The sequence below is a fragment of the Pseudophryne corroboree genome, chromosome 10, assembly GCF_028390025.1.
Source record: "Pseudophryne corroboree isolate aPseCor3 chromosome 10, aPseCor3.hap2, whole genome shotgun sequence".
Classification (NCBI taxonomy): Eukaryota; Metazoa; Chordata; class Amphibia; order Anura; family Myobatrachidae; genus Pseudophryne; species Pseudophryne corroboree.
In genome coordinates this window covers 103,150,127-103,167,605 of record NC_086453.1, presented here as the reverse complement: position 1 = coordinate 103,167,605, position 17,479 = coordinate 103,150,127, and the positions used below count along the sequence as shown (strand labels likewise).

At 48.3% G+C, this 17,479-nt stretch overlaps 1 protein-coding gene across 1 annotated transcript in view; it reads left to right on the top strand.

Annotated features, from left to right (window-relative positions):
* UBE2S (ubiquitin conjugating enzyme E2 S) overlaps positions 1–17,479 on the top strand; it is a 76,809-nt gene that overhangs the window by 1,673 nt on the left and 57,657 nt on the right. The window lies entirely within an intron of this gene.

Below are 17,479 nucleotides of genomic sequence, written 5' to 3'. Positions count from 1 at the left end.
TCTGTACTATATTATGTATCTGTTAAGTGCCTTGAGTCCTATTGGAGAAAGCGCTATATAAATAAAATTATGTGTATGTATGTATATATATATATATATATATATATATATATATATGTATGTGTATATATATGTGTATATATATATATATATATATATATATATATGTGTGTATATATATATATATATATATATATATATATATATATAGAAAAAGCATATAAAGGGGGCACTCAATAGTGCATAAATGTATTTAATAAAATGACATTTTAATAAACATAAACGGTAAAATTGAACTCTTACCGACTAGCAACCAGTGCGGGCTGGTTACCACATGATTTCACACACAAATCCCCGGCACTATTGGAACCAAAAGCCGCCCGGCTGCAGTGGAGTCCTCACCCCGCCGTATATCACTGCCGTTAGAGAGCCGCAGGTAGGATCACACCTGCCGACGGCTTCAGGATTACCAGCTCCGGGGTGTACAAGTGTCAGTAAACTCCGCCTTAAAGGCATGTGATCCTACCTGCAGTGATATACGGCTGGGTGAGGTCTCCACTGCAGCCGGGCGGCCTTTGGTTCCAGTAGTGCCGGGGATTTGTGTGTGAAATCATGTGGTAACCAGCCCACACTGGTTGCCAGTCTGTACGAGTTCAATTTTACCGTTTGTTTTTTAAAATGTCATTTTATTAAATACATTTATGCACTATGGAGCGCCCCCTTTATATGCTTTTTCTATAGATTTACTACATCCGTTGGAATTCGGACTGATAAAAAAAGGGGAGCGGAGGTTCTATAAAAGCAAAGAAGGACCTAGTGACATTCTTTACACTTATTTAAGTGTTATTTGAACTTTTAATAACTTGTTTATGTGGTGTATTTCTTCATTTGTTGTATACACCTTTGCTCCAAAAGAGAACAGATCAGCGCTGTCCTCTATCTATATCTGATATAGAGATATATATATATATATATATATATATATATATATAGTTATCATCTAGGCTGGTAAGTAACCATAGGGCCAATGTGTACTGTTTCTTCATGTTTGAATTTTCTAGATATGTTAAACTACTCTTTCCCACCATCCATTGTCTATGTATATAGTTTATCGGAGACAAGTTTGTTTATATTCCCTGAGTGATTTCCGTGGCTGACAGAGTAGGCTCACCTTAGGTGTGCACCAGCAAAGTTCTAATAGGTATGACTTGTAGATGTTACTCATAATTTGCATGTTAATAAGGGTAATGAATGTCATTATGACGAACAAGGGAGTGAGTAACTGATTTCAGCTATTTCACACTATCATAGCTGGCAGCTTTGTGACCTTATTGTTTAAAAGCAACTTGTTACTGTGGACTAGTTTTTATTTTACACTGCTACAAGGCTGCTTTACATTGCATGTAGGTAGCTTACCTCTACAAAACTTCAAACGGGCTCTCAAGACGCTTCTTCACCAAACCCAGCCATCTCTCATGCTAATCCTCCTGTGACCCACACTCACTTTCTACCCCCCTGTTTGTGGGCCCTCCCCATTTGGATGTAAGCTCTCACAAGCAGGGTCCTCTTCCCTCATGTGCTTTTACGTCTCTTAACCTATCATCTTTTCAATACTCCATTTGATGGCACCAAATCTTTTGTTTTTTTGCCACCCTGATACTTCAGTGCTGTTTACTGACGCACCTATGTTTATATACCCTGTACTTGTCCTATATTGTATTGAACTGTAAGTCATTGTCTTCATGTCTTGCTTATTTGTTTACTATGTGATTGGGTGCTGTGGTTCCCATGTGGTGCATATAAATAAATTAATAGTTGCAGCTCCTGAGTTACATCCTTATTCCATTGAAATTTTGAATTGGTTGGTTTTTTCATTCATTCTGTTTCCCTTTTCCTTTTTAGTAGGTTGCTGATATCAAAACAAATCCTTATAAATACATGTGAAGCTGGGCACACTATACAGTATATCAGACAATGCTGCGACACGTGATTGTAACAATCAAGTTGGGCACAATTCAAAGAGTTGAATAGTACCAGGAATTGGCTCCTAGGGCTATTCAATACAGCGGTGATAAGTCTGAGAATGCCCGTTCTCCCAAACCAAAGTGTTTTGTCGGGAGAACCGGCATTCTGACATGAGTGCAATGCGGTTTCTGCCGCGCTAAGGCAGATCTCAGCATTGTGCCGGCACCTTTTCCAGATTTCTGCTTGCAACCCTCTGGGGTATGGAAAGAAATCCCATTGTTTCGTGTCACAGGGTGCTGTATTGAACATCCCCGTGAGCTAATTCCTGGTGCTATTAGTTTTGTACCCTCAAATCTGCCCAATTCATCATTTGAGGAATTGGGTGGTCAAGTAGTCGCATTGGATCTCTTGCGTCCCCACTGGAACGATTCCACGGCTGACACGGTTTTGCATGTAAGAATACATTGTTCTGACAAACGGTGTTGCGATATTATAGCTTTACATCGATGGGTTACACTGTCAGGTGTGTACCCAGCTTTAGGGTCAAGTGTTGACTTAGATGCCGAATAGGGTGTTTAATGCATTTCCCAACACTGAATTAGAAGTGCTTGTTGGCAGTAAGGGGGGGTGCAGATGCTTCATCTATTTGGACTACGAATTCTATCACCTCTAGTCATGGAAGTCGTATCTTGATTTCATGTAACTATACGTATTCATGTCCAGTATCCATTAACACAAATAATAAATCGTCACAATCAATTCTGCTGTGAATAAATCTCATCCAGTCAGCTGGCTTTCCTTTCCTAGCTCTCCTGCATACGTTCAAGGCTGTCCTAGTAGCAAGTTGATATCTGGGAGAACTTCTTGGTGTTCTCTTATAGGTGCTGTCAGAGCATAAGATACAGCACCTGCCCCAATCCAGTGCTAGCAGTGTACACCAATAACTGGAAAGATCCTTTTTTTCTTCCCTAACTATTGCATTCATTCAGTTTGCAATTTCCAATACCTTATTGATTTGGTTTATCGATATGGGTGGTTCTGTGATCATCCCTGGTCACCTCTGAACGCGGCGATAGCATCAGGGCCGTCCATCGATGTCAACCATCAATTGTTTCCAAATAGCTAACATTGGTGGAAAAACCATCAATGGTGGATATGTGCACATGGTAAAAGGTTAGAGGTTGCTGTAGGGATTATATTGGGGGAAAAACAGCACAAAGCAATCAATGACGAACTTATGCCATGTGAGTTTAAACTTGTTTCACAATTATCTTCCGTTGGGATCTGACCCCAACCATTGATGGCCAACCCTAGTTAGTGTGCAGTGTCAAACATTTGAGGAACACCTGTACTGTATAAAAGCATAGTTTTATACAGTACATGTATTTACTATTACCTTTTTCAGACAGCCACGATAACCTGTTATTGCTGTGTCGACCCAGGCAGTGGCTCAGTCTGAAAGGGCACAGTTGAAATACCCTGGGATGAGCAACTCTGCATTTTAACCCTGGTGGTGAGCAGGGTTGAACATGGGTTCAAACTGGCTAGCGGTACAATGTAAATGGGTAAGCCAGGTTGACGGGACCTATTTACAGCATAGGAAGAGCTGGCACTAGTAAATCTCATCTCCAAGTAGCAGCGCAGTGACGTCGCTGACCCAGCATTAAACCAGGTCCTGTCGCCAGTCTCAGCCAAGTTGCATCTGGGTTGAAGCAGTCTACAAAATCCCGGGTGCGATCTGGTTCAGTAATCTGAAAGGGATTTTAGCCAACCCAATCATTGCTTACCCAGTGGTTTACTAGTGGTAATCTGCGGATCGGCTGTCGGTGTCTACACCTCAACTCGCACCGGCCAGGATTGCCGAGCTGAAATGCAGTGATCGCCATAGGGAGAAATATATACACTGCTCAAAAAATAAAGGGAACACTTAAACAACACAATGTAACTCCAAGTCAATCACACTTCTGTGAAATCAAACTGTCCACTTAGGAAGCAACACTGATCGACAATCAATTTCACATGCTGTTGTGCAAATGGAATAGACAACAGGTGGAAATTATAGGCAATTAACAAGACACCCCCCAATAAAGGAGGAGTTCTGCAGGTGGTGACCACAGACCACTTCTCAGCTCCTATGCTTTCTGGCCTATGTTTTGGTCACTTTTGAAAGCTGGCGGTGCTTTCACTCTAGTGGTAGCATGAGACGGAGTCTACAACCCACACAAGTGGCTCAGGTAGTGCAGCTCATCCAGGATGACACATCAATGCGAGCTGTGGCAAGAAGGTTTGCTGTATCTGTCAGCGTAGTGTCCAGAGCATGGAGGCGCTACCAGGAGACAGGCCAGTACATCAGGAGACGTGGAGGAGGCCGTAGGAGGGCAACAACCCAGCAGCAGGACCACTACCTCCACCTTTTGTGCAAGGAGGAGCACTGCCAGAGCCCTGCAAAATGACCTCCAGCAAGCCACAAATGTGCATGTCTACTCAAACGATCAGAAACAGACTCCATGAGGGTGGTATGAGGGCCCGACATCCACAGGTGGGGGTTGTGCTTACAGCCCAACACTGTGCAGGACGTTTGGCATTTGCCAGAGAACACCAAGATTGGCAAATTCGCCACTGGCGCCGTGTGCTCTTCACAGATGGAAGCAGGTTCTCACTGAGCACATGGGACAGACGTGACAGAGTCTGGAGACGCCAAGGAGAACGTTCTGCTGCCTGCAACATCCTCCAGCATGACCGGTTTGGCAGTGGGTCAGTAATGGTGTGGGGTGGCATTTCTTTGGGGGGGCCGCACAGCCCTCCATGTGCTCGCCAGAGGTAGCCTGACTGCCATTAGAGGTACAGAGATGAGATCCTCAGACCCCTTGTGAGAACATATGCTGGTGCGGTTGGCCCTGGGTTCCTCCTAATGCAAGACGATGCTAGACCTCATGTGGCTGGAGTGTCAGCAGTTCCTGCAAGACAAAGGCATTGATGCTATGGACTGGCCCGCCCGTTTCCCAGACCTGAATCCAATTGAGCACATCTGGGACATCATGTCTCGCTCCATCCACCAATGCCACATTGCACCACAGACTGTCCAGGAGTTGGCAGATGCTTTAGTCCAGGTCTGGGAGGAGATCCCTCAGGAGACCATCCGCCACCTCATCAGGAGCATGCCCAGGCATTGTAGGGAGGTCATACAGGCATGTGGAGGCCACACACACTGCTGAGCCTCATTTTGACTTGTTTTAAGGACATTACATCAAAGTTGGATCAGCCTGTAGTGTGTTTTTCCACTTTAATTTTGAGTGTGACTCCAAATCCAGACCTCCATGGGTTAATAAATTTGATTTCCATTGATCATTTTTGTGTGATTTTGTTGTCAGCACATTCAACTATGTAAAGAACAAAGTATTTAATAATAAGATTTTAGACCTACCGGTAAATCTTTTTCTCGTAGTCCGTAGAGGATGCTGGGACTCCGTAAGGACCATGGGGATTATACCAAAGCTCCCAAACGGGCGGGAGAGTGCGGATGACTCTGCAGCACCGATTGAGCAAACAGGAGGTCCTCCTCAGCCAGGGTATCAAACTTATAGAACTTTGCAAAGGTGTTTGACCCCGACCAAGTAGCAGCTCGGCACAGCTGTAGTGCCGAGACCCTCGGGCAGCCGCCCAAGATGAGCCCACCTTCCTAGTGAAATGGGCCTTAACCGATTTTGGTAACGGCAATCCTGCCGTAGAATGCGCCTGCTGAATCGTGTTACAGATCCAGCGAGCAATAGTCTGCTTTGAAGCAGGGCCGCCAACCTTGTTGGCTGCATACAGGACAAACAGTGCTTCTGTTTTTCTGATCCTAGCCGTACTGGCCACATCAATTTTCAAAGCCCTGACCACATCAAGGGACTCGGAATCCTCCAAGTCACGTGTAGCCACAGGCACGACAATAGGTTGGTTCATATGAAAGGATGAGACCACCTTAGGTAGGAATTGAGGACGGGTCCGCAATTCCGCTCTATCCATATGGAAAACCAGATAGGGGCTTTTATGTTATAAAGCCGCTAATTCCGAAACTCGCCTAGCCGTAGCCAAGGCTAACAACATGACCACCTTCCAAGCGAGATATTTCAACTCCACTGTTCTAAGTGGTTCAAACCAATGTGACTTAAGGAAACGTAACACCACGTTAAGGTCCCTAGGCGCCACCGGAGGGACAAAAGGAGGCTGAAGATGCAGTACTCCCTTCACAAAAGTCTGTACTTCAGGTAGAGAGGCCAATTCCTTTTGAAAGAAAATGGATAAGGCCGTAATCTGAACTTTAATGGAGCCTAATTTTAGGCCCAAATTCACTCCAGTTTGTAGTAAGTGAAGAAAACGGCCTAGATGGAATTCTTCCGTAGGAGCATTCCTGGCCTCACACCAAGAAACATATTTTCGCCATATTCGGTGATAATGTTTAGATGTCAAGACCTTCCTAGCCATTATTAGCGTAGGAATGACCTCATCCGGAATACCTTTTTCCGCTAGGATCCGGCGTTCAATTGCCATGCTGTCAAACGCAGCCGCGGTAAGTCTTGGAACAGACAACGACCCTGTTGCAACAGGTCCTGTCTTAGAGGAAGAGGCCACGGATCTTCTGCGAGCATTTCCTGCATATCCGAATACCAGGCCCTTCGTGGCCAATCCGGAACAATGATTATTGTTCTCACTCTTTTTCTTATTATTCTCAACACCTTGGGTATGAGAGGAAGAGGAGGGAATACATAGACCGACTGGAACACCCACGGTGTCACTAGGGCGTCCACAGCTACCGCCTGAGGATCTCTTGGACGCCATTATGTCTATTTGGGGCAGTCCCCACCGACTTGCAATCTGTGCGAAGACTTCCTGATGAAGTCCCCACTCTCCCGGATGCAGGTCGTGTCTGCTGAGGAAGTCTGCTTCCCAGTTGTCCACTCCCGGAATGAACACTGTTGACAGTGCGCTTACATGATTCTCCGCCCAGTGAAGAATCCTGGTGGCTTCCGCCATCGCCACTCAACTCCTTGTGCCGCCCTGGCGGTTTACATGAGCTACTGCGGTGACGTCTGACTGGATCAGAACTGGTAGGTCGCGAAGTAAGGTCTCCGCTTGACGTAGGGCGTTGTATATGGCCCTTAGTTCCAGGATGTTGATGTGAAGACAAGTCTCTTGACTTGACCAAAGGCCTTGGAAATTTCTTCCCTGTGTGACTGCTCCCCAACCTCGGAGGCTCGCGTCCGTGGTCACCAGGATCCGATCCTGAATGCCGAACCTGCGGCTCTCTAGAAAGTGAGCACTCTGCAGCCACCACAGGATAGATACCCTTGCCCTGGGGGACAGGATGATCCGCTGATGCATTTGCAGATGTGACCCGGACCATTTGTCCAATAGGTCCCATTGGAAAGTCCTTGCATGGAACCTGCCGAAGGGAATGGCTTCGTACGTCGCCACCATTTTTCCCAGGACTTGAGTGCAATGATGCACTGACACTTGTTTTGGCTTCAACAGGTTCTTGACTAGTCATGAGTTCCTGAGCTTTCTCTGACGTCCTAGTGGATGCTGGGACTTCCGTAAGGACCATGGGGAATAGCGGCTCCGCAGGAGACTGGGCACAAAAGTAAAAGCTTTAGACTAGCTGGTGTGCACTGGCTCCTCCCCCCATGACCCTCCTCCAAGCCCCAGTTAGGTTTTTGTGCCCGGCCGAGAAGGGTGCATGCTAGGTAGCTCTCCAGAGCTGCTTAGAGTAAAAGTTTTAAATAGGTTTTTTTTATTTTCAGTGAGACCTGCTGGCAACAGGCTCACTGCATCGTGGGACTAAGGGGAGAAGAAGCGAACTCACCTGACTGCAGAGTGGATTGGGCTTCTTGGCTACTGGACATTAGCTCCAGAGGGACGATCACAGGTTCAGCCTGGATGGGTCCCGGAGCCGCGCCGCCGGCCCCCTTACAGAGCCAGAAGAGCGAAGAGGTCCGGAGAAAGCGGCGGCAGAAGACGTCCCTGTCTTCAAATAAGGTAGCGCACAGCACTGCAGCTGTGCGCCATTGCTCTCAGCACACTTCACACTCCGGTCACTGAGGGTGCAGGGCGCTGGGGGGGAGCGCCCTGAGACGCAATAAAACACTATAAAAACCTTATATGGCAAAAGAAATGCATCACATATAGCTCCTGGGCTATATGGATGCATTTAACCCCTGCCAGTTTTCCTAAAAAAAAAAAGCGGGAGAAAAGGCCGCCGAGAAGGGGGCGGAGCCTATCTCCTCAGCACACGAGCGCCATTTTCCCTCACAGTTCCGCTGGAAGGAAGGCTCCCTGACTCTCCCCTGCAGTCCTGCTACAAGAATCAGGGTAAAACAAGAGAGGGGGAGCACTATTGGCAGCTAATATATAATACAGCAGCTATAAAAGGGAGTAACACTTATATAAGGTTATCCCTGCATATATATAGCGCTCTGGTGTGTGCTGGCAAACTCTCCCTCTGTCTCCCCAAAGGGCTAGTGGGGTCCTGTCCTCTATCAGAGCATTCCCTGTGTGTGTGCTGGGTGTCGGTACGATTGTGTCGACATGTGAGGAGGAAAATGATGTGGAAGCAGAGCAATTGCCCGTGTTAGTGATGTCACCCCCTAGGGAGTCGACACCTGACTGGATGGTCGTATTTAAAGAATTACGTGACAATGTCAGCACTTTGCAAAAAACTGTTGACGACATGAGACAGCCGGCAAATCAGTGCCTGTTCAGGCGTCTCAGACACCGTCAGGGGCGCTAAAACGCCCGTTACCTCAGATGGTCGACCCAGACACGGATACTGAATCCAGTGTCGACGGTGAGGAGACGAACGTAATGTCCAATATGGCCACACGTTACATGATCACGGCAATGAAGGAGGCATTAAACATTTCTGACACTACAAGTACCACAAAAAAGGGTATTATGTGGGGTGTGAAAAAACTACCAGTAGTTTTTCCTGAATCAGAGGAATTAAATGAGGTGTGATAAAGCGTGGGTTTCCCCAGAGGAAAAACTGCTGATTTCTAACAAATTATTGGCACTATACCCTTTCCCGCCAGAGGTTAGGGCACGTTGGGAAACACCCCCTAGGGTAGATAAGGCGCTCACACGCTTATCAAAACAAGTGGCGTTACCGTCTCCTGATACGGCCGCCCTCAAGGAACCAGCTGATAGAAGGCTGGAAAATATCCTAAAAGGTATATACACACATACTGGTGTTATACTGCGACCAGCAATCGCCTCAGCCTGGATGTGCAGCGCTGGAGTGGCTTGGTCGGATTCCCTGACTGAAAATATTGATACCCTGGATAGGGACAGTATTTTATTAACTATAGAGCATTTAAAGGATGCATTACTATATATGCGTGATGCACAGAGGGATATTTGCACCCTGGCATCAAGAGTAAGTGCGATGTCCATTTCTGCCAGAAGGGCGTTATGGACGCGACAGTGGTCAGGTGATGCAGATTCCAAACGACATATGGAAGTATTGCCGTATAAAGGGGAGGAGTTATTTGGGGTCGGTCTATCAGACCTGGTGGCCACGACAACGGCTGGAAAGTCCACCTTTTTACCCCAGGTCACCTCTCAGCAGAAAAAGACACCGTCTTTTCAAACTCAGTCCTTTCGTTCCTATAAGAACAAGCGAGCAAAAGGCCACTCATTTCTGCCCCGGGGCAGAGGAAGAGGAAAAAGACTGCACCAGGCAGCCTCTTCCCAGGAGCAGAAGCCCTCCCCCGCTTCTGCCAAGTCTTCAGCATGACGCTGGGGCTTTACAAGCGGACTCAGGCACGGTAGGGGCCCGTCTCAAAAATTTCAACGCGCAGTGGGCTCACTCGCAAGTGGACCCCTGGATCCTGCAGGTAGTATCACAGGGGTACAAACTGGAATTTGAGACGTCTCCCCCTCGCCGGTTCCTGAAGTCTGCTCTACCAACGTCTCCCTCCGACAGGGAGGCAGTATTGGAAGCTATTCACAAGCTGTATTCCCAGCAGGTGATAATCAAGGTACCCCTCCTACAACAGGGAAAGGGGTATTATTCCACGCTGTTTGTGGTACCGAAGCCGGACGGCTCGGTGAGACCGATTTTAAATCTGAAATCATTGAACACTTACATAAAAAGGTTCAAATTCAAGATGGAGTCACTCAGAGCAGTGATAGCGAACCTGGAAGAAGGGGACTATATGGTGTCTCTGGACATTAAGGATGCTTACCTCCATGTCCCAATCTACCCTTCTCACCAAGGGTACCTCAGGTTTGTGGTACAGAACTGTCATCCGTTTCAGACGCTGCCGTTTGGATTGTCCACGGCACCCCGGGTCTTTACCAAGGTAATGGCCGAAATGATGATTCTTCTTCGAAGAGAAGGCGTCTTAATTATCCCTTACTTGGACGATCTCCTGATAAGGGCAAGATCCAGGGAACAGTTAGAGTTCGGAGTAGCACTGTCTCAGGTAGTGCTACGTCAGCACGGGTGGATTCTAAATATCCCAAAATCACAGCTGATTCCAACAACACGTCTACTGTTCCTGGGGATGATTCTGGACACAGTCCAGAAAAAGGTGTTTCTCCCGGAGGAGAAGGCCAGGGAGTTATCCGAGCTAGTCAGGAACCTCCTAAAACCAGGCCAAGTGTCAGTGCATCAATGCACGAGAGTCCTGGGAAAAATGGTGGCTTCTTACGAAGCAATTCCATTCGGAAGATTCCATGCAAGAACTTTTCAGTGGGATCTGCTGGACAAATGGTCCGGATCGCATCTTCAGATGCATCAGCGGATAACCCTATCTCCAAGGACAAGGGTGTCTCTCCTGTGGTGGTTACAGAGTGCTCATCTTCTAGAGGGCCGCAGATTCGGCATTCAGGATTGGATGCTGGTGACCACGGATGCCAGTCTGAGAGGCTGGGGAGCAGTCACACAGGGAAGAAATTTCCAGGGCTTGTGGTCAAGCATGGAAACGTCTCTTCACATAAATATCCTGGAACTAAGGGCCATTTACAATGCCCTAAGTCAAGCAAGGCCTCTGCTTCAGGGTCAGTCGGTATTGATCCAATCGGACAACATCACGGCAGTCGCCCACGTCAACAGACAGGGCGGCACAAGAAGCAGGAGGGCAATGGCAGAAGCTGCAAGGATTCTCCGCTGGGCGGAAAATCATGTGGTAGCACTGTCAGCAGTGTTCATTCCGGGAGTGGACAACTGGGAAGCAGACTTCCTCAGCAGACACGACCTCCACCCGGGGGAGTGGGGACTTCACCCAGAAGTCTTCCAAGTAATTGTAAACTGTTGGGAAAAACCAAAGGTTGACATGATGGCGTCCCGTCTCAACAAAAAACTGGACAGATATTGCGCCAGGTCAAGGGACCCTCAGGCAATAGCGGTGGACGCTCTGGTAACACCGTGGGTGTACCAGTCGGTGTATGTGTTTCCTCCTCTGCCTCTCATACCCAAAGTACTGAGAATCATAAGAAGGAGAGGAGTAAGTACTATACTCGTGGCTCCGGATTGGCCAAGAAGAACTTGGTACCCGGAACTGCAAGAGATGCTCACGGAGGACCCGTGGCCTCTACCTCTCAGAAAGGACCTGCTCCAGCAGGGACCTTGTCTGTTTCAAGACTTACCGCGGCTGCGTTTGACGGCATGGAGGTTGAACGCCGGTTCCTGAAGGAAAAAGGCATTCCAGATGAAGTCATCCCTACCCTGGTCAAGGCCAGAAAGGATGTAACCGCAAAACATTATCACCGCATTTGGCGAAAATATGTTGCGTGGTGTGAGGCCAAGAAGGCCCCTACAGAGGAATTTCAACTGGGTCGTTTCCTGCATTTCCTGCAAACAGGACTATCTATGGGCCTAAAATTAGGGTCAATTAAGGTTCAAATTTCGGCCCTGTCAATTTTCTTCCAAAAAGAACTGGCTTCACTGCCTGAAGTTCAGATGTTTGTCAAGGGGGTACTGCATATACAGCCTCCTTTTGTGCCTCCAGTGGCACCTTGGGATCTCAATGTAGTGTTGAGTCTCCTAAAACCACATTGGTTTGAACCACTCACCACTGTGGAATTGAAATATCTCACTTGGAAAGTGGTCATGCTGTTAGCCCTGGCATCAGCCAGGCGTGTCTCTGAATTGGCGGCTTTATCATATAAAAGCCCTTACCTAATTTTTCATTCAGACAGGGCAGAACTGAGGACTCGCCCTCAATTTCTCCCTAAGGTTGTTTCAGCGTTTCACATGAACCAGCCAATTGTGGTACCTGCGGCGACTAGGGACTTGGAGGACTCCAAGTTGCTGGATGTTGTCAGGGCCCTGAAAATATATGTTTCCAGGACGGCTGGAGTCAGAAAATCTGACTTGCTGTTTATCCTGTATGCACCCAACAAGCTGGGTGCTCCTGCTTCTAAGCAGACGATTGCTCGTTGGATTTGTAGTACAATTCAGCTTGCACATTCTGTGGCAGGCCTGCCACAGCCAAAATCTGTAAAAGCCCATTCCTCAAGGAAAGTGGGCTCATCTTGGGCGGCTGCCCCGAGGGGTCTCGGCTTTACAACTTTGCCGAGCAGCTACTTGGTCAGGGGCAAACACGTTTGCTAAATTCTACAAATTTGATACCCTGGCTGAGGAGGACCTGGAATTCTCTCATTCGGTGCTGCAGAGTCATCCGCACTCTCCCGCCCGTTTGGGAGCTTTGGTATAATCCCCATGGTCCTTACGGAAGTCCCAGCATCCACTAGGACGTCAGAGAAAATAAGAATTTACTTACCGATAATTCTATTTCTCGTAGTCCGTAGTGGATGCTGGGCGCCCATCTCAAGTGCGGATTGTCTGCAATACTTGTATATAGTTATTGTTACAAAAAAAAAAAAATTTGGGTTGTTTGTTGTGAGCCATCTTTTCAGAGGCTCCTACGTTTATCATACTGTTAACTGGGTTCAGATCACAGGTTGTACGGTGTGATTGGTGTGGCTGGTATGAGTCTTACCCGGGATTCAAAATCCTTCCTTATTATGTACGCTCGTCCGGGCACAGTGTCCTAACTGAGGCTTGGAGGAGGGTCATGGAGGGAGGAGCCAGTGCACACCAGCTAGTCTAAAGCTTTTACTTTTGTGCCCAGTCTCCTGCGGAGCCGCTATTCCCCATGGTCCTTACGGAAGTCCCAGCATCCACTACGGACTACGAGAAATAGAATTATCGGTAAGTAAATTCTTATTTTTTCTATCGGAAGAAAAACCCATTTCTGGTCTGTATTCAGAATCATGCCCAAGAAGGTCAGACGAGTCGTAGGAACCAACTGTGACTTCGGGATATTGAGAATCCAGCCGTGTTTTTATAACACCTTCAGTGAAAGTGACACGCTGTTCAACAACTGCTCTTTTGATCTCGCCCTTATTAGGAGATCGTCCAAGTATGGGATAATTGTGACTCCTTGCTTGCGTAGGAGCACCATCATTTCCGCCAATTACCCTGAAATAGGCAATGACAATACTGTACTGTAATTCTCAGGTACGCCTGATGGGGTGGATAAATGGAAACATGAAGGTATGCAGCCTTTATGTCTAGATACACCATAAAATCCCCCCCTTCCAGGCTGGCGATGATCGCTCTGAGCGATTCCACCTTGAATTTGAACCTTTTCAAGTATACGTTCAGAGATTTTAATTTTAAAATAGGTCTGACCAAACCGTCCGGTTTCGGGACTGCAGCCAAGGTTGAGTAATATCCCCTTCCTTGTTGAAGGAGGGGAACCTTGAGCACCACCTGTTGGAGATACAATGTGTGAATTGTATTTAATATCTCCCTTTCTGGGGGAGAAGCCGGTAGGGCCGATAAGGAAAACCGGCGAGGAGGCACCTCTTCGAATTCCAGCTTGTAACCCTGAGAAACAATTTCTATTGCCCAGGGATCCACCTGTGAGTGAACTCAGATGTGGCTGAAGAGTCGAAGACGTGCTCCCACTAGGGCGGACTCCCTTAGCGGAGCCCCAGCGTCATGCGGTGGATTTAGTAGAGGCCGGGGAGGACTTCTGTTCCTGGGAACTAGCTGTGCCCTGCGCCCTTACCTCTGGTAAGAAAGGACGCTCCTCGTACTTGTTTTTCTGCGACCGAAAGTACTGCATTTGATAATGTCGTGCTTTCTTAGGCTGTGAGGGAATATAAGGCAAAAGCTCAGATTTACCAGCTATAGCTGTGGAGACCAGGTCCGAGAGCCCTTCTCCACCCAATTCCTCACCCTTGTAAGGTAAAACCTCCATATGCCTCTTTTAGTCGGCATCACCTGTCCATTGCCTGTTCCACAGGACACGTCTAGCAGAAATCGACATAGCGTTGACTCTAGAACCCAGACCACTGTCTCTTTGAGCATGTCTTATATATAAGACAGCATCTTTTATATATCCTAGGGTCAATAACATGGTATCCTTATCCGCTGATAAGGTATCTGTCCACGCTGCTACAGCGCTATAAACCCCTGCCGACACAATCGCCGGTCTGAGTAGTGTACCAGAATGTGTATAAATGGACTTCAAAGTACTTTTCTGCATGCTATCTGCAGGATCCCTGAGGGTAGCTGTATCTTGGTATCTCAGCGCTACCTTTTGGGTAAACGTGTCAACGCCTTGTCCACCTTAGGGGAGGATTCCAATCGTATCCTGACCCTAGCAGGGAAAGGATACGCCATGAGAATTCTTTTGGGAAACTGCAGTTTCTAGTCTGGTGTTTCCTGCTCTTTTTCACACAATTCATTTGGTTCATGAGAGGGGGGAAATGTTATCTCAGCTTTCTTTCCCTTAAACATGTGTACCCTCGTGTCAGGGACAGATGGGTCATCAGTGATATGCAATACATCTTTTATTACAATAATCATATATTGAATACTTTTCTGACAGTTTTGGCTGTAACTTTGCATCTTCGTAGTCGACACTGGAGTCAGACTCCGTGTCGGTATCAGTGTCTATTATTTTGGATAGTGGGCGTTTTGAGACTCTGAAGGTCCCTGCGACATAGGGACGGACATGGGTAGATTCCCTGTCTGTTCTCTAATCTTTTGTGCAATAAATTTACCTCAGCACTTAATTCCACATATCCAGTGAGGTGTCGGCGTTGTCGACGGAGACACCACACACACACACACTTGCTCCATCTCCTCCTTAGAAAGAGCCTTTTACCTCAGACATGTCGACACACACGTACCGACACCACACACTCAGGGAATCCTCTTATCTGAAGGCAGTTCCCCCACAAGGCCCTTTGGAGAGACAGAGAGAGAGTATGCCAGCACACACCCAGCGCTAATACCCCAGGAAAAACACGCAATGTGTTTACCCAGTAGCGCTGTAATACTATTATTTGCTGCCAATTATGTGCCTGCCCACCCCCCCCCCCCCCTCTTCTCTGAAACCCCCTTTCACCGTGGATAAGCAGGGGAGAGTCCGGGGAGCTTCCCCTCAGCTGTGCTGTGGAGAAAATGGATCTGGCGAGTGCTGAGGGAGAAGCCCCGCCCCCTCGGCGGCGGGCTTCTGTCCCGCTTACATATAATAAAAACTGGCGGAGGCTCTTTATATTTACAGTGCCTAGCTGTATATATATATATCTCTTGCCAGAAATGAGGTTTATATTGCTGCCCAGTGTGCCCCCCCTGCGCCCTGCACCCTTACAGTGACTGCCGTGTGTGAAGTGTGTGGGAGCAATGGCGCACAGCTGCACTGCTGTGCGTTACCTCAGTGAAGATCATGAAGTCTTCTGCCGCCTCTGAAGTCTTCTTTTTCTTCTCATACTCACCCGGCTTCTATCTTCCGGCTCTGTGAGGAGGACGGCGGCGCGGCTCTGGGACGAACTCCAGGGTGAGACCTGTGTTTACTGACTCTTTCTGGAGCTAATGGTGTCCAGTAGCCTAAGAAGCAGCCTTGAAACTCACAGTAGGTCTGCTTCTCTCCCCTCAGTCCCTCAATGCAGGTGGTCTGTTGCCAGCATGCTCCCTGAAAATAAAATTCCTAACAAATATACTTTCTGTCAGGAAGCTCAGGAGAGCTCCCTGAAGTGCACCCATCTCCTCTGGGCACAGTATCAAACTGAGGTCTGGAGGAGGGGCATAGAGGGAGGAGCCAGTGCACACCCAGATCCAAAGTCTTTCTTAAAGTGCCCATGTCTCCTGTGGAGCCCGTCTATCCCATGGTCCTTACGGAGTCCCAGCATCCTCTAGGACGTTAGAGAAAAGAATATTTCATTCATTCAGATCTAGGATGTGCTGTTTAGGTAGCCGGGCTTCCGGGAGGACTGTTAGACGGGGAGGAGGAGCTGTTGGTGCCTTTCACTCCCGTATGCAGCTGCGGCTCCCGGCGTTCTCAGAAGGCAGACCGAACTGCAGCGTTAACAGGCTGTCTCGGCGGCCACCTGTCTCCCCCCCCCCCCCCCCCCATCCCGGCGCTGCTATTCACTTCTACCACTCACCACCGTGGCCACTCAGGATGCGGGGGCATGCACCAGTGAATTCCAAGGCTAGGTGCGGCATCCGCAACGCAGAGTTCTGAGTGGCCGCGGCGGTGAGTGGTAGAAGTGAATAGCAGTGCCGGGATGGGGAGGAGACAGGTGGCCGCCGAGAGAGCCTTTTAACGCTGCAGTTCGGTCCGCCTTCTGAGAACGCCGGGTGACGCAGCTGCATACGGGAGTGAAAGGAACCAACAGCTCCTCCTCCCCGTCTAACAGTCCTCCCGGAAGCCCGGCTATTGGAGGGGTTTGAGGGAGACTATTGTGATTGGCCGCTGGACCTGGAGACCTAAAAGGCAGCACAGGATTGGCCACTGGACCCAGAGACTTCAAAGAAGCCACAAGATTGGCAGCGGGACCCGGCGGAGAGATCAAAGGAGCTACAGGACCTCCTACAACGCAGCGCGTCCCCAGGGACGCACTCATTTTGTAAAAGCGAGTCCCCGATTCTCATTATGGGGTGAAATACACGCTATAGCGCGTTTTTGCGATCATTGGGGGGTCAGATTCTTTCAGTCATAAGCTGGAACTGGTTTGATGCGCGTGTACTGCAAAAGTTTTGGTTTGTGTCTGAAAGGAGTAAAACTTTCAAAGGTGCATAAATCTGTTTCACAATTATTGTAAGTACCGTATATACTCGAGTATAAGCCGACTTTTTCAGCACTTTTTTTTGTGCTGAAAAAGCCACCTCGGCTTATACTCTAGTCAGCTTTAGGAGGGACACGGAGAGCACAGCGCGCGGCTCTCCTGTGTCCCTCTTGCATCTCCGGCGGCAGCGGCGTCTGTGTGGTAAAGGAAGTGCACGAACCGGCACTTCCTTTAACACGCCGTTGCCGCCGGAGACGCAGGAGGGACACAGGAGAGCTGCGCTCTCCGTGTCCCTCCTTCAGAAGACAGCGCAGGAGCGACGGAGGGTAAGTATCTAGCACTGTGGGGCACACCTGGCGCTGTGGGGCACACCTGGCGCTATGAGGGCTGTGTACGGGTAGAGCTGCATTTCCCACCCTAGGCTTATACTCGAGCCAATAAG